Genomic DNA, 27,336 nt, shown 5'->3' with positions numbered 1-27,336 from the left:
CTGGAAGTCTGACTCTGCGAGTGTGAGGAGATGCCAGAGCCCGGGCAGTGCTGCTGGAGCCCCAAGGATGCAGGAGACCAGGTACTGTGCTCACACCCCAGGGGACCCCCTCCCCACGCTCATCCACAGCTTCCTTTCCTGGTGGAGTAGAAAGCAGGAATCGATGGACCCCAAGAATGGCAGAGGGGACAAGAGGGCAGCCTCGTTATAAGTGGTGGGTACAGAAGGGGGTACCGGCCATAGGACTCAGCGCCAACCAGCTGTGGCCACCACCGGCTCAGCTCCACACACGGCCCCACCCCTCCCCGCTTCCCCAGCCTCCAAGACAGGTTCGTCTACAGATGGTCTCACCTCCTCCCCCACTCCAGTGACCAGTGGAAGAAGGAAGGCAGGCCACAGCCATGTCAGTGACAGAAAGCCACCTGACAAAGGAGGAGGACAGAGCGTCAGCGTGAGAGTCAGGGCTCCGGAAAGCATGTGCCATCAGAGGAGCAGTGGGTCATAGGACAACACAATACAAGACAGAGGCCGTCCTGGGATGTTCCCCAAAGGTATGTCCTTCCAGGAACCTCAGAATGTGAACTTAATGGAAATGGAGTCACCGTGGATACAATTGTTGACATTAAGCTGAGCTCATACTGGACAAAGGTGGGCCTTGGGTCCCATAGGACTGATGTCCTTGCAGGGAGAGGAGGGAGACCCAGGCCGCAGGAACTGGCAGGTGTAATACACCAGGGGTACGGAGGAAGGCTGGAAGACGCAAGGAAGGGGCCTCCCCTGGGGACCTAGAAGGGACGCTGGTCCTGCCAGCACCCCCATTTTGGACACCTAGCCTTCTGAACATTAAGACCACACAGTTCTGGTGCTTTCACCGCTGTCCCAGGGCACGGATACAGGGGACACCAAGTCTCTCTATTGGTTCCAGAAAGGTGCTGGGAGAGCTGGCAACCCTCTGACTATTTTTGGCTGCTAAACTGTATTTCTTTGTATGTGAAGCCGAGCAAGCCTGAGCCATGTGGGGCCCTGGCTTATATTTGGATTAAAATGTGATGGAGCTAATGTCTATTTCACAGGATCATTGTGAGGACTACATGACACAGTCTGGGTAGCATATGTCAGGGTGCCTGGCACACAGGACAATTACCAGCAGCATGCCATAGGTTTTCTATTGATTATTGGCAGAAAATAGGCGAATGTAAAATATAAAGTATTTGTTACATTTCTCTCTCTTTTTATTCTAACGTTTCTGACAAGTCTTTGACAAAACACAAGTGAGTAAAAATTTTATTTAAAGGTCTATTTGATGGGGCACCTGGGTGGCTCAGTCTGCTGAGCATCTGACTCTTGGTTTCAGCTCAGGTCATGATCTCAGGGTCGTGAGACCGAGTCTTACGTTGGGCTCTACGCTTAGAGCGGAGTCTGCTTGAGATTATCTCTCTCCCTGCCCTTCCCCTCTGCTTACATTCTCAATCTCTCTCAAATAAATAAATGAATCTTAAAAAAATAAAGATCTATTTACCAATATTATATGAAGACATATAAATATAACAAAGGTAGCTCTGTTTGCTAGAAATTTGGAAAAATTAAGGGAAAGTATAGCAGAATTAGTAAATAGTGGTAACTAGACTCAGAACAATCCAAACAGCACGGTCAATATTTGCTGTCTCAATCTGAGGCACATGATTTCTCTGGATTTTGGATGCATGAAGTTTGGTGGCTCTAAGACATCCTAAACTGAAAGATCATGGGCATCGATTATGAATTTTGCTAGAGAGTCTCTATATAGCAGGGACTTGAAATGATCTGAATTTGGTAACAATTCTCCTGCTAATATGAGCATGGATGAGGAGAAAGTTCCCTGAAGCCACACTTCCTCCTCTGTACCTTGGGGTGATAGCCTCCAAGGCTCCCTTGCCCAGTGGATGGGGTAATGGCTGGAAAATCCATGGCGTGTGAGCCCCCAGAGCAGCACTGGAGAGAAGTCAGTGGATATAAGCAAAGAACACGGTGTCTAGTGGCTCTGCTAATGGAGAACTCAGAAGAGACAGTGCCTTCGGAGTGTTTTCTGTGCAGACGCTGCTCGTGTGCTCTGGATTGAACGTGGTGGGTTACAGTGTAGGAAATCCTCCTCGCCATGGATGTACTTTGGGGCGCTCTCTGCGAGCAGGATGACGCTCTTTCCTGAGCCCTGCCTGCTTCCAGAAGGGGTGGACCTGCTGGCATTACCTCTCCTTGTCGTCCCGAACACCGACCAAGTACCCACTGTGTGCCGGGCTCTGGGCCCCTCGGGGGGAAAGACAGGTGAGCCTCCTGTTCCCTTGGAAACTGTAATCCTAATGGAAGGAGAGCCCCATAAGTAAGTAAATAAATAAATGAACGAACCACTTTTGCTTACTGATGGAAGTACACCAACATAAGAGTGTGCTGTGCTGGATCCCATGCGAGGGACCAGGGGCGCTGCTTTCCCAGGTGGGCCGGGGAGGGCTTCTTAGGGGTGGTGAGCTGTGAGCAAGACCTGAGCATCAAGGAGCAGAGCACAAGAAGATCCTGGGCAGGATGCTCCAGGAGTGGACAGCAACTGCAAAGCCCTGAAGGCAGGAGCGGCCTACAACACGGAGAAGAGGGAGGTGCCAGCGTGGAGGGGGACAGGGACGGTGCAGGGACGGAGCAAAGTGATGGAGGCTGGGCACCAGGTGGCCTGGCAAGGAACTCTACTCGAGGTGATCCTGCGAGGGGATCACCGGTTCAGCCTGCACCGGCAATGCTCCCTCTTGGAAGAATTTGAATCCAGACTGGGACTCATCCCATAAACCAGGATGCTGTAAACCAAGAGGGCTCAGTGCTTTCCAACAGGGCTGGGACAAGGCCAGGTGCCATGGGGCCGAACGAGGCAAGGAACACCCACAGGGAGACACACAAGACTCAGCCAGAAGTAGATGGAGCAGGCCATGCAAGCTTCCAAGGCCCCCACAGCACATGGAGCCCACTGGGCACTGCCGGGTGGCCAAGGATCCTGGAAGTGAACTGTCCTGGGTGCCCCAGCAGGCTGGACAGGTGGACTGGGCTTTGGACAACACGCCCCAAAGTGCAGAGGAGTGCCACTTGATGCCAGGTGGAGAACCAATCTCTCAGTTGCCCCAAAGTGGCCACTGGCAGGAGGAGGTCAGGGTGGGGATACTGGAAGGTGGAGGTCTCTAGAGGCTGTGAGCAAGGGCAGGTGCTGGGCAGCGCCAGGCGGCAAAGGTACAAGCCCTCGAGACCCATTGTAGGGCATCTGGGCAACAGGCTGGGTTAGCGGCTCCACCCGGAGTTGGTGCAATGCCCAGCTGGAACCAGTTTGTGACGGCGTGGGGGCTGCTACCAGAGCATCGGAAAGCCAAGCACCGGGATGGGGAATGCAGGTGGGAGGTCAGCTAGTGGCTTCTGGAGGCCCAGGAGGCCCAGGGGACAGCCAGGAGGGAGTAGGCTCTCCTCTCAGGCCAGCCATAGGCTTTGGGATCAATCTCATCAACCCAAGGCGCCCTGTGCTGCGGGGGTGGGGGGCTCCGAGGGAGGAGAGCCAGCACTGGGCAGAGGCCCGAGGGGGGAGGCTGGGGGTCACAGATGCACAATCCCCAGAGGGCTGGCGGAGGTGCTGAGAAGGCCCCTCTGCTGTGAGCCGCACTTGCCTGGCCGAGCAGCCCAGCTGTTCCCTTCTCTCTCCCAAATGCTCCAGGATCCCCCAGATCACCATGTGCACCCCCATCAGACACGGTCATGTTCCAGACCAGGACCAGCTGAACAAAAACCTTGCCACTTGGGCTCCAGTTCCTCCAGACAGGTGGCCCTGGACCAGGTGGCTTCTGGAGCTTCTGGACACCACCTGGCCCTGGCCCTGGCCCTGGCCCTGGCCCCAGGCTGCTGGTGCCCCTATATAGGAGAAGGGGGCCACTCCCCTGTCTGCACTCAGCAGGGTGGGGTCTGAGGGTTCTCCGCAGCGGCACAGCACTCCCACCTGGCCCTGGGAGGCATCCAGGTGGTCAGGCACAGGACCAGGCTGAGCAGAGCTACCTCTGCTGCTGTGTCTGGTTCTTCCCCTGAAATAGGGCCACCATGAGGATCCCCTATTTCCCACCCCAGGCCGCCGGTTATGACTCTGTGCCCTGGAATCTGACAGGCCTTTCTGTGTGGAGGTGCCTGGCCCCCACCCAAATCAGGGGCTCACACAGACAGGGTCCTGAGGGAAGGGTCCCGCGGCCATGCTCCAGAGCCGCACCAGAGTCCCCATTCAGCTCCACCTGGCACCCGGCTCGTAAACGTTATCCCTGTGGTTTTAACCTTGAAAGTCCAGGAAAACCAGAGCCTCAGACCATTGTGTCCAGTTAGGAAAGCAGGGGATTCCCAGCAAACAGTAATGGGCTGCACTGCAGGGAGACTTACGTCACGTTACACAGCCAGTTTAGGAGCAGGAAGTCCAGCTGCACAGAAGATTACAGAAGGTCAAGTGGCCCCTTCGGGAAGATGTGCAAATCTGCAGAAGCAGGTGCAGAAGTCTCTGCCGACTGGTAACGAAACTGTTGGCCTCCCAGTAAAGACCAATGAGAGACAATGCATCCAGGAGTTCCCATCACCCACTCCTCCACTGTGTGCTTGCTCTGACCTCCTGGCCGAGGGCAGTGTGTTTATCTTCTACGAGGACCTCATGAGGCTCTGGGCATCACATGGAGGATGGAGGGGTTGTGGCCAGCCAGCGAGAGCCTGTGAAGGGAGCCGCTGCCCTCAGCACCTGGCCTGGGCCTCGGGTCCAAGGGGTCACCACCCGCACCAAGAAAGCGCGAGCTGTCCAGGGAGAGGAGTTTGTGGAGACAGTTTGCCCACGTCCCCAAAGCTTTTCTTTGGGTGACCCCTCAAACCTGGCTACCTGCCACCCTGCTCCAGCAATAGATACATTCCCAGAAATAGAGATAAATCTACTTTTGATCAATGATGGATTATCTCATATCCAATTTTCAGGGTTTGCAGCTTCAGAACCACATGAGCAGAGTCGTGTAGGGTTATTGACTGATGTTTACAGAGGCAGTACTTCTGATGGCTGCTCACACCACTTCCTCTGAGTTCCAAATACTTTTCCCCCGCACTTAGTGACCAGCCATTCCTGGGAATTCTAGGCGATTATCACCCTCCACTCCCTGGGCCAGAGAAAAGCACCTCACTGTTGACATTCACCTGCCAATCCCCACAGTGGCTACACAGAGCTCTCCAACCTACCTCATTGCACTCTGTCCTCCAAAGAGTCTGCACCGGGTGACAGGGGTCTGCTGCAGCGAGCACGGTCCACGGGCTCACCCCGACCTGAGGCACAGGTGAGGCAGAGTCGGAGGACAGCCGTGTGTGGGAGGCTGACCTCAGTGTTGGGGGAGAAGGCAAGCATTGGAAGCAAACCGTATATGTCTTTCAAAATCAAGACAACTTTTCTTCTAGAAATATCTTTGGTTTTGTGTGGTTTTAGTAACAGTACTTATTTTTACATTCAAAATAACATTAAAGGAAAGTTTGTGATTTGTATGGTTAGCCCAGGACAAGCTGAGGTCGAAAACACTATTGCACTAAGTTTATTTGTTTGTCTGTTTTTCCAGCCAGGAGAGCTGCGTTCAAAGGGAAACCATAAATCAGAAATCTGAATGGTTTCTGACTTTGCCTTTGGGTCATGTCTTACCATCATCTACCTGCCTGGCACCGATACAGGAAAATTCAATAGATTTAAGAATGAAGGAGGTTGGCGGGGGTTGGGGGTGACTGGGTGATGGGCACTGAGGGGGGCACTTGATGGGATGAACACTGGGTGTTATTCTATATGTTGGCAAATTGAACACCAATAAAAAATAAGTTTATAAAAAAAATTTCCAGGATTGATGATAAAAACACTTCACAAGTGAATCTTCTGGAACAACTTGTGTACTTAGCTAGAGAAGATTTAGATTCAAAAGGCTTCCATCAACTCTACAATCTAGCAAGCTATAGCAGGGCCTTGAGCAATTTGCTTAAATTTTCCCAGCCTGGCCTTTCTCAGTTGTGTTTGTTAATATTAAAAAAAAAAAAAAAAAAAAAAAAAAAAAAGATATCTTAAAAAAAAAAAAGAATGAAGGAGCACATGCTCTCTAGCTAAGACCACAGCAGAGGCCAGCCAGCATCACACAAGCCCAAGGCCCCACAGGACCTGACTCAACAGGCCAGTGACAGTGGTTTCAGACTCTAAGAATACATCAAATACGTCTCCCCTCCTCCAGAACTCTGGGAGGAGGGAGTTGGGGCAATGGCCACATTGACTCAGGAGAGACTGGGAAAAAGTGTGGACCATGACCATCTGGCATCCCAGCTGACTTAGTGGCTGCCAGGTGCTCATTGTTATTTGGCTGTTTGAAACGGAGATCAAGGTAATTTTGAGATTTTGGTGGATGGGACATTTTTCCTAAATAGAGGGCATCTTAAATTTAGGTTGCGAATGTGTAACAATGCAGAGGAAGAAATATCTATGTTCCCCGAGATCGTGAACTATGCATCGGAAATAACATTTATCTACGGGCTGGGTTCTAAATGCACATGTAGGGAGCAGACATGAGAGAGGTGCTTTAAAACACCTCGATGGACATAAATCCTTGGAGAAAAGTAGAACATACCCAAAATGTAGGAGCAAATACAGCACCCACAGTCCACCCGCCATCCTGGTCCCAGCCAAGGGCAAGCAAACCACTTGGATTTGGGAAAGGTTCTCTCTCGTGGGGATTAATCAGACCCATGGGGAGAAGAGGGATACCCTTTCAGGAATTATTTATGTGAAATATTTCACACTAAAAAAAAAAAGGTTTAATGGGCCCAGGAGGCTATTTCTTGTACTGTGCTGCTCTGACCAGATCTGGGACAGCAGTAACATTGAGGAGGCATCGTCGAGATTGCCGTGCTCATGGGGGTGACCAGAGTTGCACAGTCTGGAAGCTGGAGTTATTATTTGACATAGTGTGGTTATTATTAAAACAGCGATCACTTATTGAAGATCTACAATGGGCCAACCATTTTTCTATGCATTCCTTCACTCTGTTCTCAGAATCACCTTGCAAAATAGGTTAAATTTTGAGTTCGCATTAATTTATTAATGTCTCCAGACAGTCACACATGATACAAAATTCCGAAGGCATGAAGAGTGCCATGAAAAGTGAGTCTACGACCCCCTCCTTGCACCAGTGCCCTAGGCCCTTCCTGGGAAGCAGCATCAGGAAAGCTTCCACGAATTTCCCTCCAGACATAGTTGATGTATATGTTTATGATTAATAAAGACTACATACACTCCCCGGCAGCTTATTTGTGACTTTGCACTCAACAATGCACCTTGCATGACGATGCCTGATACTTTGGAGTTGGCCCATCTCAGCATATATGACACGTTGTTCAATTTAATGGTTGCATAGAATTCCACTTCCACGTATTTTTTCAGCCCCTCCTGAGGATCTCTTTGTTGCCATGCTTTACTGTTACAGACAACACCTCAGTGAATAAGCTGATGTGATTCCTTTCACACATTTGTGAACATCGGTGATGCACGGCTTCTCCAAGCATGGTCCCTGCAGCTCTGAGACCCTTCCAGGGGACTGGCAAGGGACTCCCTTGTCCATCTTCATTCTGGACTGTGGCCAGATTTCCTGCACATTCTTCAACCAAAGCAACATGTCAGGCCGAATGCAGACTCAGCTTTGGGGGCCCGGGTATCTTCCCTCAGACCAGACATTAAAGAAATTTGCAAAAATATAAAACAATGTGTTCTTTCACTATTTTTTTTTGAAAACATAATTTTTAATAGAATATGTGCTATTTATGTTATCATGCAATGGGATTATTGTTATTTTATAATAGATACCTTTCAAATTTCAGTTTTAATTTCTAATATGGTAAATATCAGGAGTTTTGGGATCCTCAGTAATTGTTAATGTGTAAAGTGTCCTGAAACCAGAAAGTTGGAGCATTTATGCTGTAACATACTATTTTAGAAGTGGAATTGGGTTAAAAGTATGTCCTTTTACATTTTACATTTGATAGATATTGTCAAATATCCCTTCATGTAAGTGATATCAATATACATTCCTGCCAGTGATGTATAAGATCGCCAAAGCCTGCCCAGCAGTAGTTATTAAGCTTCTTGATCTTTGCCTACTTGATACTTGAAAACACTACCTCCCTGTAGTTTAGTTTTGCATCAGCTTGAGTGTGACTTTATATAGTTGAGAACCAGTGATATTTTCTTTTTGGTAAATTATCTGTTCATGTTCTTTGTCCATTTTCCCATTAGATTACTTGTTGGTTTATTGGTTTATAAGTGTTCTTTCTATGTTAAGGACATTGGCCATTTGTCTGGATGTACATTGCTCTTTCTTCTTTTACTGGATCTATTTCTGGACTTCCTGTTCTATTCCAATGGCTTTCAACAACTGAGCTGAAATCAAGAGCCAGATGCTGGATGGACTGAGCCGCCCAGGCCCCCCTGGACCTCAGAGGTTCTGCCCATGCCAGAGGTTTCAAACTTCTGGCCTCTGGAACCAGTACTGAGGGAGATACACTTCATGGTACTTTGTTACAACAGTGCTAAGAAAGGGAAACACTTGATTTTCGAGCCAACGTTGTGTGGCCAGACTGTAGCCTTCCTTCACGTATGTGACTTTTCTCAGGACACTGGGGTTTTGGTGGCAGGTAAGGTGGCAGGCAAGCTGATGGCTACTCGGTGGAGGCCCTGATGGACACCTTCCTTCCAACACACGTGTCCACACTTTCAGTAAACATCAGGCATCTATTAGGGAGGATGTACCACTCTCAGCTCTGCCGACTTGAACAAAAGTGTAGCCTAATCCAGGATGCGGGCCTGCCTTCCCAGCATCATAGCGGTAAGCAGAGAAAAGTGGTCATCAGGTGAAAAAAGGAAAAGATGCCAAAAAACAGAGCCCATTTTTCTTCTCCTGCTGGGGCCACATTTTAATATCCAGAAGGCAGTTTACATTTTATTTATTTATTTGGTGCTTCTCCCTCCTCCTGTGTCTCTGCCTCGAGAGAGAGATTTATTTATCATTTATCATTTATCACGAATAAATAAATAAATAAATCTTTAAAGATTTATTTATTTGTTTATGATAGACACAGAGAGAGAGAGAGAGGCAGAGACATAGAAGGAGGGAGAAGCAGGCTCCACGCCAGGAGTCCAACACGGGACCCGATCCTGGGACTCCAGGATAGCGCCCTGGGCCAAAGGCAGGCGCTAAACCGCCGAGCCACTCAGGGATCCCCAGTTTACATTTTTAAAAGGGTTTGTTGGATAATGGTGGTGGTACCACTTTCTGGTCCAGAGAATTGTGCTCTCTCTTACTTTGACTCATTCACTTATTCCACACACATTTACTATAAACTAGAGGCAAACACTGTATTTTATTTTGCTTAAAATCCCCAAATTCATAATAGCGTTTTCATTTAAAGTCTTAAAATAACAATTAACAGCTTCCTGACCAGAAGAGAGAGACTCCCTTGTGCCAGGAAGCTCAGAGTGTTTGGTGGGAGGACATTGGCTGGGCTGGCTTAGGTTGAGATAATCCATGCTTCATCAGCTGGTCCTGGACACAGGCTCCGGATCATGTCCAGGGAGCCTAGAAAAGAAAGAGAGACGGCCCGCGGGGAGTCCTGTGAAGTGGCAACTACTCTGTGACACGCACACATCTACACCAGGCCCAAGGGGTCAGGGTCCCAGAGACGGCCTTCCATCAAATGACTGACAAGGGAAAAGCCAGGGTTCCAGGGCAGGGCTCGGAGCTTTGAAGACAGAGGTTTGTGGGAGGGAGTTAATGAACGGAACGAGGCTTCAAAGAGTCATTTCTTGGCAATATGACAAGAGAACATCCAGCCTTTTTCTTGGCTGAAACTAAACTCTCTGGACAGGGTTTCCAGATAGAGTACAGGACACCCAGCTAAGTGTGAATCTCAGCTGGACAATGAATATGTATTTTAAAATTTCAATATGCACCAAACATTGCAAAGCACATATTTATACCATACAATGTATTTGTTGCTTATCTGAAACTCACATTTGACTGGGCCTCCTGTATTTTTTCTTTACTAGATCCAGCAACCCTACCTCTCGTTCCACGCTTATTCTAAAGGGAAAAAATTCAGGCATAGACTAGCTCAAAAAAAAAAAAAAAAAAAAAACAGACAAAACTGGGAGGGGGGGTTGGTTTTTATATAAGGTGATTCACTGTATTGTTGAGGGCTTTGATTTTTCAATAAAGGAACAATTGGAGGCCGAAAACACCTGCCTCTAATAAATTCCCAAATCCATCATGAGGATGAATAGAAACGAAATATGCGGTAGTTCTCGGAGCTCCTGGGGAAATTGCATTTCATAATCAAAGGTATTTATTACAGCAATTCCTCCAGAAGCCTGCGTTCCTGAAGTTCCCGCTGGCCTGGCGTGTCTGCGCGTTGCAGCCCCTGCTCCCCATCTCTCCCAGCACCGCTTACAAGTCCCAGGGGGAGGCAGTTATGCCCTAACCTTCCACCCCGGAGACCAGAGTTCAGGCTCTGTTTCTGTTTTACTTCCCCTCTGGGGCCAGCGCTGCTCTTGATGTCAGCTCTCTCCTTCTGCACACCACTGTTTGTTTAACCCTTTTAAGGGAACCCTCAAACAAGCTGGGGGAAGAGGCTACGTAAACACATCTAACGTTGCTCCTCTGTGGCCCGTCCACACTCAGAGCAGTGCTGTCTTCCTCAGCCTCCAAATGCAGCGAGTAATACTCTGGTGTTTTTATTTCTGAACTCACGGGGGGGGGGGGGATTGCATAAAGAAATGGAATAAAAATGAGCGTTTTGACAGACAAGCGCTCCAGCTCCCTGTTATTACCGATTTGCTCGAGGACAGGGATTTGTACCGTGTGATTGTTTCGAGGCCATTGGGTCAGCGTCATCCCTCTCCGTCTGTCCGTCCTCGGCGAGGTCATCAAAGGTGGCAGACAAGGGCAGCTTCTGGTCCTCGGAGTTCAGGAAATGTATTTCATTTCCTTTGGAGGGAGATGGGTCTTATCAAAACAAGTGATAGCTTCATGATCACTCGCCAAACTCAGCAGTGAAGCCTTAGACAAACAACAGTCAAACCCATTATGGGTCGCATGATCTATGTCAAGAAGGAATTGTATTTAAGATTTAAAAACAACAACAAAACAACAACAAAGTCCTGGAGATTTTACGGCCCTTTGTCCAACGGAGGAGTTAAACCAGCATTTCTCCATCAGCTACTCCATTAGATGTTTGTGTGACTCTAATGAAATCAGCTGTCATGCTTCCACCCGGCTGGTTTTAAGGAGGAGATCGGATCACATGTGAGCCTGAACAACCCTCTAGCAGAGAGCAGGACACACCGGTGGTCGTGGCGCGGGCCCCATGGTTACCAATAGCTTCTCTGGGGACTGGGATGGAGTAAACCAGCTGTAAAGTAAAAATTACCATTCCTGGGATACTTCCTAAAATGGATTCATCTGTCTTTTTTCATAGGCTGGATTTCAGCAGACTCATTCTCTCCCCAAAATAATATTTTTCAGGAACGTGTGTCCCTGGTTATAATACTTCTGTGTCTTCACTTCCTTTTATGGAAGTGAATTTCTTACCGAAACATTTCCATGGTAAGCAGCAATCTCTATTTCATATGTTTTAGTGGTGGTTGCTGTCAATTTTGTCATTCTGAAAAACCCACCCAGAATTCCAGTAATTCAACACAAAGTAGAAGCCCTTCCCATGTGCTCGGCCTTCCTCCTTATAGACAGTTCACAGACTAAAGCTTCTCTCTCTCTCTCTTTTTTTTATTTTTCTAAATTGAATAATATTTTCAGTGCAAAGAGGTGCCTTTCAGTAGGAACCTGTAAAGGATTCTTTTGAAGGGCAAATACTCTTGTTTTAAATCTGTACTTAGTGGTCGCTTTCTAATTTATGTGTGCCGCGATCTTCAGTGTTCGTTCCTTTTGCTCTCTCAAAATGGACTCATACTAGTGTTGGACTTCTCGTTTCCATCATAAAATACTACTGTGGTGCAACTAATCACAGAAAATGTTTTGTGAGTACAGCGTCCAAACCAAACACTCAAGGTGTGTGCTCCAGAATTGGTCTGAAAACAAAGAAAATATTCAAAATCCAGAAGAGCTGTGATGAGCATCTCCACAAATGCAGTACAACCTGTTGTTTTCTTTGGGTTAAACATTGAGACCATCCCAGAGTGATCCCTGCTTAACCAGTGAGGCTTCACGCCCGTGACTGTGCCAGCCTCCCCGCCTCATAGAGTTTATGCCCACATTCTGCAGCTTTTGAAGGAGAATATAAGCTCCTTACTACCAAATAGTAGACAAATGTGGCATTTCCTTAGACATTTCACCAATCCATCTTTTTTATTCCCTCACTCAGCACTATCTTTCCTGCGTTACTCCCTGGTTTTTCATCTAGATTTCTCTGTTCCCAGTATCCATCACCTCAGGAAAGGGAGGGATGAGTTTGCTGGCTGATTCATGACTGCAGCTGATAAAGGATGGATAGTCTATCCCCACAGAAGCGTGGGGCACACATCATTTTTTAAGACATTGGGAAGTGCCTTGCATTCTTTCCCCTATCAACTCTCCAAAGGTCAGGCTGATTGCCCTTATCTTTTAGATAAATAACCTAGGGACAACAGATGAGCCATATTCTCCATAAATCAAGACTTATAGCTAATCAATACTTTAGTTGATGCAGAATCCAATCATCAGAAAGAAAGAGCAGGGATATTTTAAATTATTATGCAGTGATGATCAATGTCAGTAAAAGGGCCCCAAGGCATTAGGCTGTGTAGCTTGAAGGCAGGGCCTTAGCCACGTTCATCCTCAGAGCCTAGAGCCGGGCCTGACTTATGCCCACAGCGAATGTGTACCAGATGGAGTCACATTTTTGAGATTATGGTAAAGTTTTGAAATCATAAATCTCTAGGAGATGGAATTATTTTTAGTTTAGTATTAGAGTGTTTTTAAAGAATTCTTATTGCTTCACAATCAGCAATCTGTGCAGTGTTTGAGAGGACTTTTCAGCAGCCATCACTCTGGTATAAATAAATTTACTAAGGATTCAAGTCTGGGATTTTTTTTCAATTTATTAGGTGAGTCACCATGACTTGGTCCTGGGCCTTAAGACAAGACTTGGGTATTAAGAATCTCAGTGATTTGTCTTTAATCCACAAGTGTCCCTGCCCCACCCCAAATAATTTATTTTAAGTTGAAAAAGGCTGAGTGGCATTGGCGCTTCAATCCTGTCTCACTGAATGATCCCAGGAACAGAGACTCTTGCTGAGTTCCACTTCGATACATAACCTGTGAAGCCTTAGAATTTGACTGTTTTAACATTTGTAATTTCAGATAATCCTGACTAGATCACTTATATTGTGATCAAAAAGTGGATATGAAGAAAAAAAAAAAGTGGATGTGTTCTGGAAACCAAACCAATGACACAAAAACAGCAGGTGGGATAATTTTGACCGGTACAAACAGAAAGAAAAAATATGGGCCACTCTTAACGCATCTTTACTGCCTCAAAATTGACCCATTAAACTGTGTGCTCCTTGAGGATCTCTGGGTGGCTCAGCGGTTTAGCTCCTGCCTTCAGCCCAGGGCATGATCCTGGAGACCCTGGATCGAGTCTTAGGTTGGGCTCCCTGCATGGAGCCTGCTTCTCCCTCCTCCTGTATCTCTGCCTCTCTCTCTCTCTGTCTATCATAAATAAATAAGTAAGTAAGTAAATAAATAAATAAATAAATAAATAAATCTTTAAAAAAAAATAAAAATAAACTGTTTGCTCCAGATCCTCTGATCTGGTACAGTGTGTATCATGTAGAGAGAACACTTTTAAAAAGGGACTGGTTGTTTGTGGACCAGATTCTCGCTTCAAAAACATTCAGAATCTACAGCGAGGATGATCTGGGGAAATGCCATGGATTGAGTTAAGGATAAAATGTCAGCAGGTGGCAGCCCCCCCCCCCCATTTTAACTTGGGGGGGGGGAGTTGGGAGAAGAATGCTTGGAATGAGCTCCTCTTTGCTTTGGTTTCAGAAAATAGTAGAAAATTTTAAGAATTATAGTAATTTTGGGGAAATGTTTTAAAATAAGAGGAAACCAATTGCCTTCCTAAAAATACCTCACAGTGAATCAGGAAACTATTGACATAATATTGTGATAGCTAATGTGGAAGAGCGCTTGTTTTTCCAGGTCCTACATGTTAGAACAGAGAAATCCCTGGGTCCCAGCTCTCAGAAGGAGCCTCCTGCTGGAGGGAAAAGCTGGGTTCTTGGTTGTGGGGTGGGAGAGACTTAGCAAGGAATACAGGAAGTAATGTGAGTAATGCCTGGACAATGAGGTTCTCCATCAGGAATCCTTGGTTTCTGTAGGCAGTGTCGGGCATAGTGCCAGAAGTGGTAATTCTCCCAAATTTGATTTATCAATTTAATGTGAGCCAAATCAACCCCCTCCCTCCCCGCCACAGAGTTTGTCATGGAGCTTTACAAGCTGATTCTAAAGCAAAACAAAACAAAATGAAACATTAAAGGCCCAGGAATGGTCAACACATGCAGGGAGAGGGAACTTGAGAACAAGATATCAACATTTATTATGAGCTATTAGGATATAAACATAGTGTCCCAAAGGGGCAGCTGCACCCCAATGTTTACAGCAGCCATGTCCACAATGGAAAGAGCCCAGCTGTCCATCGACAGATGAATGGATAAAGAAGATGTGCTCTACATATAAACAATGGAATATTACTCAGCCATCAGAAAAATTGGAATCTTGCCATTTGCAATGACGTGGATGGAATTGGAGGGTATTATGTGGAGTGAAATAAGTCAGTCAGAGAAAGACAATTATCATATCATCTCACTCATATGCAGAACTTAAGAAACAAAACAGAGGCTCATGGGGGAGGGGAGGGAAAAATAAAACAAGACAAAATCAGACAGGGAGACAAATCATAAGATTCCTAATCATAGGAAACAAACTGAGGGTTGCTGGAGGGGAGGAGAGTGGGGGGACGTGGAAACTGGGGGATAGGCAATGGGAGGGCACGTGATGGAATGAGCACTGGGTGTGATTTAAGACTGATGAATCACTGAACTCTACCTCTGAAACCAATAATACACTATATGTTAAATAAATTGAATTTAAATAATTAAAAAAATGAAAGATAAAGCCACCTGGGTGGCTCAGTTGGTTAAGTATCTGCCTTTGGCTCAGGTCATGATCCTGGTCCTGGAATTGAGTCTTGCATCACACTCCCTGCTCCGTGGGGAGCCTGCTTCTCCATCCAACTCTGCCTCTCTCTCTCTCTCTCTCTCTCTCTCATGAATAAATAAAACTTAAAAAAGAAAAAAAGAAAAAAAAAGACAGCTGCTGATGATATAAGAATATAGAAATTGGTCAATGGATTAGAGCAGACAGCCCGGAAACAAGCCCACACCCACAGGACCTTGATTTATGACAGAGCAGTCACAGCATTGCAGAGGGAAGAAGAGTAATCCACCTCCTAAATCCAGAAAAAGCAACTGTTCACTTGGAAAAACTAGGGATCCCTACTTCAGGCTGCATCCAAGGCAATTCCAAAAGGCTTTAGGACTTACCTGTCAAAAGAAAACACTTTAAAACCTCTAGTAGAAAATATAGGTGTATTTCTCTCTGTCCTTGTGGAAAGAAAGGAATTCTTAAGTAAGAATCCTAAGTGTTAACCACAAAAAAATAATACTTGATTCTACTAAAATTAGAAATTCTGCTCATCATAAAGACAATATAGAGAAAACAGACCATAAACAGGAGAAAATATTCTCAGCACATTTAACCTGAAAGAATCAGTGTCAAGAATATATAAATAGCTAAAAATCAATAAGAAGATGATAAACAACCCCGTAACAAAAAGGGGCAAAAAATCTGCCAGGCATTTCAGAGAGGAGGGAACACAAACACCCAATAAGAAAATTAAGAGGTTGTTGGCATCCTCAGTAATCAGAGAAATGCAAATCACAGATTCTGATTCCGGAGGTCTGGGGTGGGGGGGATTCAAACATTTGCATTTCTAAAGGGCTCCGTTTCCCAGATGCTGCAGTGCAGAGCCTTAACTTTCATGACTGCTGCCTCAAAGAATATCTTTAATACAAAAAGTGCAAAAGCAACAAAATCTAAATAAAATACTCCTCCTTAGGCTTATGTGGGCACACGCACACCACTCACCTGCTAAGGCCTAAAACAATGCCAGGGCCAGCGGAAGAAGCAGGAGAACCAGGGCAGGGCTGCCTGCAGGCGGGGCAGGGTGGGGGCACAGATGGGGCCAGCAGTATGGACAGTGTTGGGTGGAGGAGAGGTGGGAGTATAGGGTTTTCATTATATTAACTGAAAATAGGGAAGTGAATAGGTGGAAGGAATAAAATCCAAGAGGGCAGGAGAGTCAAGTAGGAACCAGGGATGTGGTTTTGATGATTTTGTCATGAATCAGGAAAAACTAATTCGTGATAAGAACTTGAGTCCCATTCAAAAAAATAAAAAACAAAAGAAAAAAAAAAAAACCCGATGGATGCCAGTATGAGCAGCAAGTGAGAAGGTGGCCAGCTCCATATTTGAGGAGTCCCACGCACGGTGCCCAGGAAAGACTAAAGAGGACGTGGGTGGCTCTGTACCCACCAAGGTGTCTGCAGGGGAGGGGGGTGGCCAGCAGGAGGAGGCTCTCTCCTTCCTCCACTCTACTGGGTAAGGGGAGATGGACACGGATGATGTCAGGTTAGGGAGAGGATGAGGGACAGGTGGGGAATAGGGAGGAGACTGCCAGGTGTGAGTGAGCCCAGCACCTCCCTTTCTGGTCCGTGGGGACTTCTCATCTGGAGAACAGAGGTCAGGGCACCTGCCTTACTCCACCTGGGGTCACCGTGGGCATGATCTCGGCGGTGGAAACTGCGAGGCTAAGGAAACACCAGCACTCATGATGAGGAGCAGGTGAAGTCTAAGCGATAGGCTTCAGCTGTGTCACCTTCGTCTTCGGGTCTCCTCGGGCACCTAGATGAAAAGGAGCCCTCCATGGCCCACCTGCCATCTCTCTGCCCACTGACCCAGCTCTGCTTTTCTTCCTGGTGTTTCTCACCATCTGAAGCTGATGTGCACGGACTCATTAACCTACTTATTGGACATCTGCTCTGAAGGAATACAAGCTCCAGGAGGACAAGGGTCTGGTCTAGCCCATCCATTCCTTATCCATGGGGAGAGAACAGGGCGGGTCTACTGGGAGTTCTCTGTGAGTTGGGGTGATGAATGACGAGGAGGGGGGAGGCGGAAGAGGAGAAGGGGAGGGGAGGTCCTGCAGAGGCGGAAAGACCAAGCACCCCCCACCCCCTCCATCCCCACTCTGTGCTCCAGTTTCACCTCCAAGCAGGGATCTCTCACTGACCCTGCTGCGGCCACCCCACAGGACCCAAGGGTGTGGTGCTTCCCTATGAAGCCCTGGTCCACGGGCGGGCGAGTAGACCTCTCTGTGTTCCTTGGACCTCACTGAAGCTTGCAGAAAGGCTCACTAAACATCAAGGTGGGTTCACTAAAACATATCCCACCACCTGGGCTTTCAGAGCTCCGGGTCCTGCTTTTCCCTGTCCCCTCCTGAGGTGGCCTCGCTCTGGCCACAAAGGCTGGTACAACTCCACAGGGATCTTGCCAAGGGCCCTGGCCACCTTGATCCAGAAGCGCTGGATCTCCACGCACGGTGCAGGCAAGCGGCTCCCATAGAGGATGCTGAAGCTTTTCTGGCAGGACCAGGGGGGGCCAGTCCCTGGGGCAAGCATCCAGGGTCCAGGCCCCTCCCCGCGGTGGGCCCTGGGATGAGCATCTCTTCCGGGTCTGCTGCTGAGTGCCATCCTTCTGTTCATTATGGAGATGATTTTCTAGCTTGACTCTGACGTTCTGACTCATCCTAAAACCTGCTCAAGAATCCTGTGGCTCTAAACTGATTGGGTAGAGGTTGTCAGGAGGAAAGCTGCCCTGCCAGACCCACCCACCCCGCCCTGAGCCCTCCTGCTGGGAGGGGCAAGGGAGTGGTCACACCTGCCCAGGCCCGGACCCCACTCCCGAGGCTTCTGACTTGGGGATCTGGGTGTGGTCTGTGCTTCAGGATGTTTTTAAAAGTTACCCTGAACTATTCTAACAGCAGCCTAGATTGAGAGCCATGACTGCACAGCCAGGCAGTGACTTCCAGTTCTTCCAAAGGAGACATGTCACCAAGGGCATTGCCGGGCACATTCGTTCTGTTGCGAGTTGACTTATGTCCCTCCAAGTTCCCATGTGGAAGTTCTACCGGGGTCCCCCCACCCCGGACCTCAGGAGGTGACCCTGCCTGGAAATAAGGTCTTCGTATGAGTAACCAAGCTAAAATGAGGTCCTTGGGTGGCCCTGATCCAAGATGACTCATTAAAAGGGGAAATTTGGATAGAGACATCCATAGAGGGAAGAGAACACGAAGACCGGGAGGACGGGTCTACGTGCAAGCAAGTGAGGCCTCCGGAGACCCCACCTGTGCCTCGGCCTCCCCTCCCCTCCTGCGGAGGATGAGGAGAACCGCTCCTGTACTCAGGCCCCTGGTGTGGGGGTTGTGTCCCCGTGGCCGCAGCCCCACCGAGCACACTCACAGCACACAGAGATCTCTCGTTTCGTGGCTGATGAGCTGAATTCCCCACCAGGACTATCTCACCTTCCAAGTGCGCACGCCGTGAAGTGGGAACCTGTCATTACCGTTCTTCCCGGTGACAATGCTGAGGTTCGGAGACACGGAGCCCCAGTCAACCCTGGCCCAAGAGAGCCGGGAAGCTGCTGGGGCCCCAGGGGGAGGGCATGGAGAGCAAGGAGCCTCAAGGTCCTGACCCAGAACTCAGCTGCCCACAGCCTTCCTCCCTGCCTCCCCACAGCTCACCCTGGAGGCTCCGGGAAGCCAGGGGGCTGGCCAGGACCTGCCTGATTTCTCGGTGCCATGGGCTGGGTGACACAGCCTGTGCCAGGAGGACCTTCATCGCTACAAGGGAAGCGTTCCTTTTTACTCAAGTCATAGCACCACATAATTTCTCTTTCAAATGAGCTTCCAGACTGTAGTCCCTGAATCCTCTGGGGTGAGTTAATGCAGCTTGACACCCTGTCTTCAAACTCCCTCTTTGCTTGACCTCCTTTTCCAACCACATCATGGCTTCGAGGTCAGTGGGCGGGCGGGGTGCTGGTGGAGCCCGGGCCGGGCGGGGGTTCTGACCGCTGTCCCGGGGTCTGTGCTGAGGACGCATGGGTGGAGCTGACCACGATCTGCTCATCGTCTTCCAGGCCTGTTTTGAGAACGTATTGGATGAAAGGCTTTCATTTAATGCTAGCTCCATTTATTATAGCTCAACCTCTGAATTAAAATGCAGACAGGAAGCATCTACACTCCCATGACTGCATAGCCCCTGTTCTGAAAGATTGCATCCGCTCCAGCTACCTTCCTACAGATTCAGTGACGCAGCCATGCTTGCTCCTGGAACCCCCAAAACCTCGTTCTCTCCCTTGTACTGTAGCCCCCCTCCCTTCTGGGCTCTAAAACATGGGCCTCAGCTCTGCTGACGTTCCCAAGAACCCTCAAGAACAACTATTTTCATGGCGAGGAAGGATTTGAACTCGGTCACTTCAGCTTTGGAACGCCACACGCATGCAGACTGTTCTCCTTGGGGTGGGGGGTTCGGGTCTCCTTCATGCCCTCCTGCCTGATTACCTGCCCCCCCCCCATGACCTTTGGACTTCAGTCTTCCTGTGGCTTTGGCTGCCACGTTAGCTCTTTGGGGGCATCTACTGGCCATTGTGGTTGCAGGTAAGAGGTGGCAGCCTGGGGGTGGGGGGAATGGGCCTTGCCTCTGCTCTAAGCCACGTCCTGGGATTTTGTCTGCTTATACCAACCCCCTCTTGTTCGCATGAGCATCCATTTTGTGACGAGGAACCGGTTTTTCCCTATTTAATGAGCAACACGATGTTAAAATGGGAATTTTCATGGTCACTAATGTCCAACAGGTGCTGTGTTCAGAACTGAGGTGAGAGCCCGGTGAAGGCGACAAGGGGCCTTCCCTCCTCCTGGGAAGGTGCTCCCTTCCTCCTGGCGGGTGCTGCCTCCCGCATCTCAGTTCAGGGAGCCAGTGTCAAGAACAGCCGTAGGGAGCTCGAACCCACGTCCCCCACAGCCCACGGATGGCGCAGGGCCTGTGCCTGTGCCAGAAAACTGGGAGGAGAAGGCGACTCAAGACCACAGGCGTGGTTCCAGGGGATCCACGAGGACCGTGGAGGTTTGCCGGCACAGACCCCGCAGGGCTAACAAACTGCGTGTGTGTACGTGTGTGTAGATGCACACACACCTGTGCAAGCACACGCGTGATAGCGAGGGAGGCGAGGCTGTGGCGGGGAGAACGGATGCCGTGTTGGCGGTGAGACGGAGGAGCTGCTGTCCGCGTCCTGGGGTCCTGAGCGGTCTCCTGGGGCTGCCAGGGACATCAGCACAGACCGGTGGCTTGCGACCAGGGGAACGTGCCCCTTGGGGCTCGGGAGGCCAGATCTGAAATCAAGGTGTCACCAGGCCCGCTGCCTCCGAAGGCTCTGGGGGAGGAGCCTGGCTGTCTCTTGTGCCCCTCCCTGACCAGGCTGGGGGTCGCCTGGCTCCTACCTCTGCCTCTGCCTCCACGGCCTCCTTCCTGGGGTGTCTGGGCCTCAGATCTTTCCCTCCTTTCTGCTTTAGGCCACCAGCTCTTGGGTTTAGAGCCCACCCTCAATCCTGGGGGATTTCATCCTGAGATCCTTAAATCCAACTGCAAAGACCCTTTTACCAAATGAGGCCACATTCACAGATACTAAAGGGTGAGCACGTGGACACCTCCTTTTAGGGGCCTGGGGCTGAGGAAGAGGTAGCAGATGGGAGCCCCAGTGGTGGAGAGGAGGGCAGAGGCTCCACAGAGCCATGAGCTCAGCCCCCAGGAAGGGGACGGTTCCCCTGGCAGCACACAGAGCTTCAGGCCAGACCACCCGCTCGCCCCCGTGAGACCGCCGCTCTCTCCTCACCGCCTCTGCTCCGAGTCACACTCCCGACACAGTGTAGACCGCCATGGGCAAGGTGGGTAGAAGAGAACTGTCTGGATAAGAGGTAAAAAAGTGACCATCTCCCCTTCCCTGGCTGAGATTCCTGCTTTGAATCAAGAGTGAAAATTTGATAACTGAAAGGGGCTGGGCTTCTTAATAACTAAGCAGGCTATGTTTCTGATTAAAAATGAAGGAGATTTTAGAGTTTGAGACAGACCAGAAAATCCTAGGATGTGTCCAAATTTCATCAAAGTAAATAGGAAAAAAAATCATCACACACACACAAAAAAAGAAAAGAAAGAAGAAAGAAAGAAAGAAAGAAAGAAAGAAAGAAAGAAAGAAAGAAAGAAAGAAAGAAAGAAAGAAGAAAGAAAGAAAGAAAAAGAAAAAGGAAGGTTTGTTGCTCTCTGTAATGGTTTCAAAAATATTTTGGTGGGATTGACTGTAGAGAACACCTGCCTGCCCCAGGACCAGGAAGGGGCCGACTCCTGGCCTCCCCCTGGAATGTGACTCAAGGCTAAAGAAAACTGTCAATGTTTACTACCTGTCCCAGTGTCAGAGTCCTTAAGGAGTTGACATGAAGTGCTGAGAGTGATCCAGTGCCTGTCCTCTCTGACCTCACGGTCCCCTTTCCTGTAAATGCCCTTCATGGCCAGGGGTAGCAGGAGTCTGTGTGTGGCTTGCAGTCAAAGAACCCTGGCTGGCCCACAGCATTGCCTTCTCTCAGCTGTTCTTGGGGAGACAATTCAATGACCTGGGTTCCCATCCGTGTGACTCAGAAGCAATGCTTGTCCTACAGCCAGCGGGAGAGTCAAGGGACATACATGCTGGCCGAACAGAACAACTCCTGTCTTAGTCCATCTGGGCTGCTAAAACAGAGTAACACACACCGGGGAAGGTATAACAACAGAGCCTTTTTCCTCATATTCCGGAGGCTGGCAAGTCCCGGATCAGGGGACCACCATGGTGGGGTGAGGGCTCTCTTCTGGGTGGCAGATGGCTGTCTTCTGTCTCCAGGAGCACAAGGTGCAGGGAGCTCTCTGGGGCCTCTTTCATCTGGGCAGGAGTCTCATTTGTGAGGGCCTCACCCTCATGACCTAATCACCTCCTAAAGGACCTACTGCCAATACTCACCCTGGGGGTTAGCTTTTTAACTTTTGAATTTGGGAGGACACAAAGATTCAGACTATGGTAATAGGTAAAAGTGCTTTGCAAATTATAGATCATTCTACAAATGCAATCCATTATATTTGCATTTGTATACTGTGCTTTTAAAACCACAAGTCCCCCTGACTTCAGGGCGTATGAATTCCACTGCCTTCCTTTGTTCTAATGCGCATGGCAGTGAGGGCAACTCTCCTAGAGGGTGGGTTGGATCAGACAGGGTTGCACCTGAGTGGATTTTCACAAGAATGGGTGAGTGGAGAGGGTTCACTTAGCCCCACAAGAAGTAAGGTTCTGTGTGGTCGCGTGTCTGTGGTGATGGGGGTGGGAATGTTGCCCTGGGGCAAGATTCCTGCCTGGGGAGCAAACTGTGGCTTCCATGGAAAAATGTATTTTATGTTCTAAAATATCCCCAGTAACTAGAACACAGCCTGAAGATCTCGTGCCCTACACAAACACTTGCTGGAACCTGGAGCCACCTAGAACCACGTTCCTTCCACCACCACCACATGAAGGTGTGGAGCGCTGTTGTAGAGAGGTGGGTCTGGGATGTGGCCCTGGCCTTTGGGTTTGTTCCATTTCTTCTCTTCCATGGGAACTTGTTGCTCTCATAAGCTGCCAGCAATTTAGGGTACGACTCAGTCCAACACCTGCTGCGTTGCATGTATGCACCATATATGAAGGGTAGTTCAGGGGCTGTGGGTACATGAGACCCCAGCGGAAAGTATATGGACCTCAGACCAACTCACATAGGCTCTCGCAATGTCAGACTGGCTTCGGGGCCAAGCTTTGCACTCACGAGTGCATCTGCTCAGATTCCCCACTTCTCCAACTCGGAGAACAAGACAGCAGTTCTCGATGGACCTGTGCACTGGGCTCTTGGAAGAGTGACATGGAAAGAAAGAACAGAGGAGCTCCTTTCCTTGCACTTGTCCACGCTCTCTGACCACGTTCTCTGACCGCATCACCCCAGGGCGCATTCCTTGCGCTGTCTCTGCTTGAATCTGGGTGCTCTCCCACGAGTCTCCTAAATAATTCTCAATAATCGGATGCGTAGTTAGAGTTGGCGGTATCTTTACTTTAGTGATTAGTATATAGATACCGAAGGCTTACTTAAATTTTCACAGAAATGATTAGGACCAGAAGCTAGGTGGATTGATTTCCAAAGGGCCCATGACTTTCTGGAGTACAAGACGTTTATAAATTAAATTTCTTTACCGTCCATCTCCAGACTGGTGGCTCAACGTGCAGCGAGCATGCCAAGGAACCCCAGACCGTGGAAATGGCTCTGACTGCACCTGCACTGACCCAGAAGGGCGCTCTCCTGACAACCCATAGAAATGGTGGTTGTGGAATGAAAGCAGATTGTGTGCGATTATCAACCACAGAGCCATGACTGTGTTTCTAATATAACAAAGTGAGAACATGAGATTTTCCATATACCATCTGTGCTGTTAAGTTAGCAGTTTGGGGGGCCCTTATGTTATGTTAATGCTCTTTTCTTCTGTGAATATATATTAACAAATGCACGTGTGTTTGTGTGCATATATGTGTATGTGTGTGCATATATATACGTGTATCAGTGCACCTGGGCACACACACAAACATATTCACTTTACTCAGCTTCACCACCTTCCACTTTCCTCTTATAAAACCTTTCAGTCACTTGTTATGGAGAATAAGTGTTTTCATCATATAGACGCCCTGTAGTTGATATACATGTAATGAGAACCATTCAATTCTTTCAGAGATGGTTTAGTTTATAAAATGCTAGGGGTGGGGCCACCCCAAAACATCTCAATGTTTCCAAAAGACCATAAAGTTCAGGCAGCAGAACAGGTGGTCAGGAGTCCTCTGTTCCTGGTCCCACAGCAGGCGCTTCCATTCTGCATGACTCTGCTTTCCAAAGCAAGATACCGTGTCAGGTGCCACCACAGCCAGCTCCCCGACCTCCCCGGAGTTCAGTAGGCCCTATTATCCCTTACTTCTTCCCTCAATCCCCGTTTTGCCTCTTCTCTGGGAAAGCCTCCTACATGGCATGCAGCCCAGCACAGCTAGGCCATGAAGATGGTGCAGACCAGCCCCGCGCGTTTCGGGGCGTCAGGCAGGACATGCTAGGGCGGCCGTGCTGGGCAGAGAGAGAACCCCCCCTCAATGCCACCCGGCCACTTGGCCCAGCTGTGGAGCCCTGGCAAAAGAAGCTGGGTGTTGACTTGCTAGGATTTCTCTCTGAGACAGTGGTGTCTCGGCTTCTGCGTGTCCCTGAGCCCACCTCCCCTGCACTCCCGCTTGGCCGTCACCAGCAGCAGTGCTATATGGCTCCTCTAGATCGCTGCAGCATTAAGAAAATATCAGATTTGCCCACGACGTACAATCAGTATTTCTGCAAAATGATGAAATTTGCATGAGAAAGAGAACCATCAATAATTAAGGTGCTCTGAGCTGGCATCTTCCAAAAGAGGAACAGAAGCAGAAGAAAATTTGCAAGACTGCACGTCAGGGGCAACTAGTCATGGTTATAGTTAGGGAAAATTATGGCAAAAGATTTAAAATTAGAAGCCCACAGTGTGCCTAGAGACCATCTAAAACATTTTATTAAATGCCAATGGAAAAAGGTATACTGTAAGATGGCAAGCAAAGGTCCAGCTAATTTTTATAAGTATGTGCCACAAACAAGGAAAGCAAACAAAACCTTTCCTACAGTGGCACAGAAGTAAAATGTGCAGCATTTTTTTTCTTCATCCAACAGATACTTACCAGCACTGTTTCAGGCTCCGTGCTAGGTGCTGGCACCAAGTCCAGCCTTCAGCCCTGCAAGGAGGAGGTGGGCATTCACCACAAAAGGCACGTGGTGGGGAAGTGGCACCCCCACCAGGATCTGCAGAGGCTGGCTCCAGCCAGGGCAGGTTGTGGGAGGGGAAGGAAGGGGAAGGACGGAGGGAGGGTACCACAAGCCAGATTAATGAGGAGTCCTTTTTTTTTTTTTAAAAGTTTTTATTTATTTATTCATGAGAGACAGAGAGAGAGAGAGAGAGAGAGAGAGAGACAGAGGCAGCGACACAGGCAGAGGGAGAAGCAGGCTCCATGCAGGGAGCCCGATGTGGGACTCGATCCCGGGTCTTCAGATTGGCACCCTGGGCTGCAGGCAGCGCTAAACTGCTGTGCCACCAGGGATGCCCACTGAGGGTTACTGACGCGAGTGAACACATCAGGGCAGAAAGCAACCAAAGATGGAAGAGAAACTGGTTTTCTGCATGCAGGTGGAGCAAAAAACTTCATATTCACAAAGGGAGAGGGATACTAACAAAGCATGACTGAGGGGTACCTGGGTGCCTTCGGCCCAGGTTGTGATGTCAGGGTCCTGGGATGGAGCCTTGTGTCAGGCTTTCTGCTCAGTGAGGAGTCTCCTTATCCTTCTCCTCCCCGTTCATGCTCTGTCTCTCTCTCTCTTATATATAAAGCATGAGTGAAACGGGGTACCTCTGCTCCCCCTTCTCTGCTCCCCATCTCAGGCAGCTCCTATGAGATGTAGGCAGAGCCCATGACCTCTCTAGCCACCCTCTGCTCTCAGCAAACACCCCATGAAATGAAGAGTGGAATCCTGAGGCAGATTCAGGAGGCATTAATATAAACTCCTTAGCAGTCCCTTGATAACAAGTTATTAATGAGACCTGGAAATCGTCCAGCAGACGCCCCAGCTCCTCAAACTGGCGCCAGAGGACACGAGCTTGTCATTTGTTGGTGGGACTGTGAGAGCAGAACTCTCTGCCTTGGAGAAGGCCCCGACTCAGTGTGGCGCTGGCTCTGCCCTTTGGATGCTCGGCTCCGGGAGCCCCCAGCAGGCCGTGCACACCCTCCCTCCTGGCCTGCACTTGCCCAGACATGTGCCCGCGCTCTGCCCGCTAGCCCAGACTACAGCATGTCCTCGCTTAGCACCACTGTGCTGCCAGCGGCCAGAGGCATGGAGGGTGCTCCAGAATCCGGTTTACGAGAGTGGCTGGAAAGACAGCATAGTCCAGAGGATTCATGTCATAGCAGTGTCATCATTTTTTTTTTTTTTTTTTTTTTTTTTTTTTTTTTTTGTGGTATGACGGTTATTGATGGAGTGTTTCCTATATGCCAGGCTGGCTAAATCCTGGGGCTTCCAGTTTAGTTAGACGCCTACAGGCAGGGTTTGAAAACGTCCAAGAGGCTTGAGCTGGCTTATGTGGAGATGCCATTTCTTTGTTCATTCTATTGGCATGAGGTCCATAGGTTGTGGAAAGAACCTCAACCCCTTTTGCCCAAAGGGAAGCAGGATTTTTTTTTCCGGATTATAGCAATTATCTGCCTGTGTAAAAAAAATACCCCAGTGCCTAAAATGCGTAATATCTGTATTTTCCTGAATTGTGCAGGTGCAGAGCGAGTTCACTGAACCCTTGCTTTCTCTGTTAGTGGAGGTGGCTGGGTGGCAGCAGCCTGTCGGGACCCGAGCTCCCGAGGGGCTTGGTCCCTCCCTGGATGGAAGCAGCCTGTCTTCCTCCCTGTCCCCAGCTGGAGCTCCCACCCACGCCCGAAGCAGAGCGCTCCAACAGGCAGGAAATAATTCGACCGTCTTGCGCCTCAAAGCCGCACTAATCCAAAACATGACTGGTTTTTAAATGTCTATCTTGACTGTCAGGCAGCGCTGTGCACGGAGACGGAGCCTGTATCAGGAGGGGGGGCTGCAGATTCGGGGTGGATCCCGGACCAGGCCCTAAGGCAGAGGGCAGGGAAGGTGGGACCTCTTAGCGGGGGTGCTGGGGAGGTGGGGGGCCCACCCCCGCCGACAGACACAGGACGCTGTGTGTCATATTTGAACTTGAGACCTTCGACAGCCTCCAACAGACAGGCGGCCAGTGCGTGCTGAGCTTGGGAGCTCGGAATTTCCTTCCAACGCGTGTCCGTGCAGGGGCCTGCTCTTGTTCTGCAGTGAGCCCCCCCCCGCCCCCACCGTGTGTTCTTTTCTGCTCCATTTATCTCACACAGCTGT

At 49.1% G+C, this 27,336-nt stretch overlaps 1 long non-coding RNA gene across 1 annotated transcript; it reads left to right on the top strand.

Annotated features, from left to right (window-relative positions):
• Positions 1-21: 21 nt before the first annotated feature.
• Positions 22-7,749, top strand: LOC111090695. The gene is made up of 3 exons (XR_005353097.1): positions 22-81; positions 369-551; positions 7,512-7,749. It is a non-coding gene; the product is annotated as an uncharacterized LOC111090695 (long non-coding RNA).
• The last annotated feature ends 19,587 nt before the right edge of the window (positions 7,750-27,336 follow it).

This window comes from Canis lupus, chromosome 1 (genome assembly GCF_011100685.1).
Source record: "Canis lupus familiaris isolate Mischka breed German Shepherd chromosome 1, alternate assembly UU_Cfam_GSD_1.0, whole genome shotgun sequence".
Taxonomy (NCBI): Eukaryota; Metazoa; Chordata; class Mammalia; order Carnivora; family Canidae; genus Canis; species Canis lupus.
The sequence above is the reverse complement of the archived record's forward strand: the minus strand, read 5'-3'. Positions and strand labels throughout refer to the sequence as shown.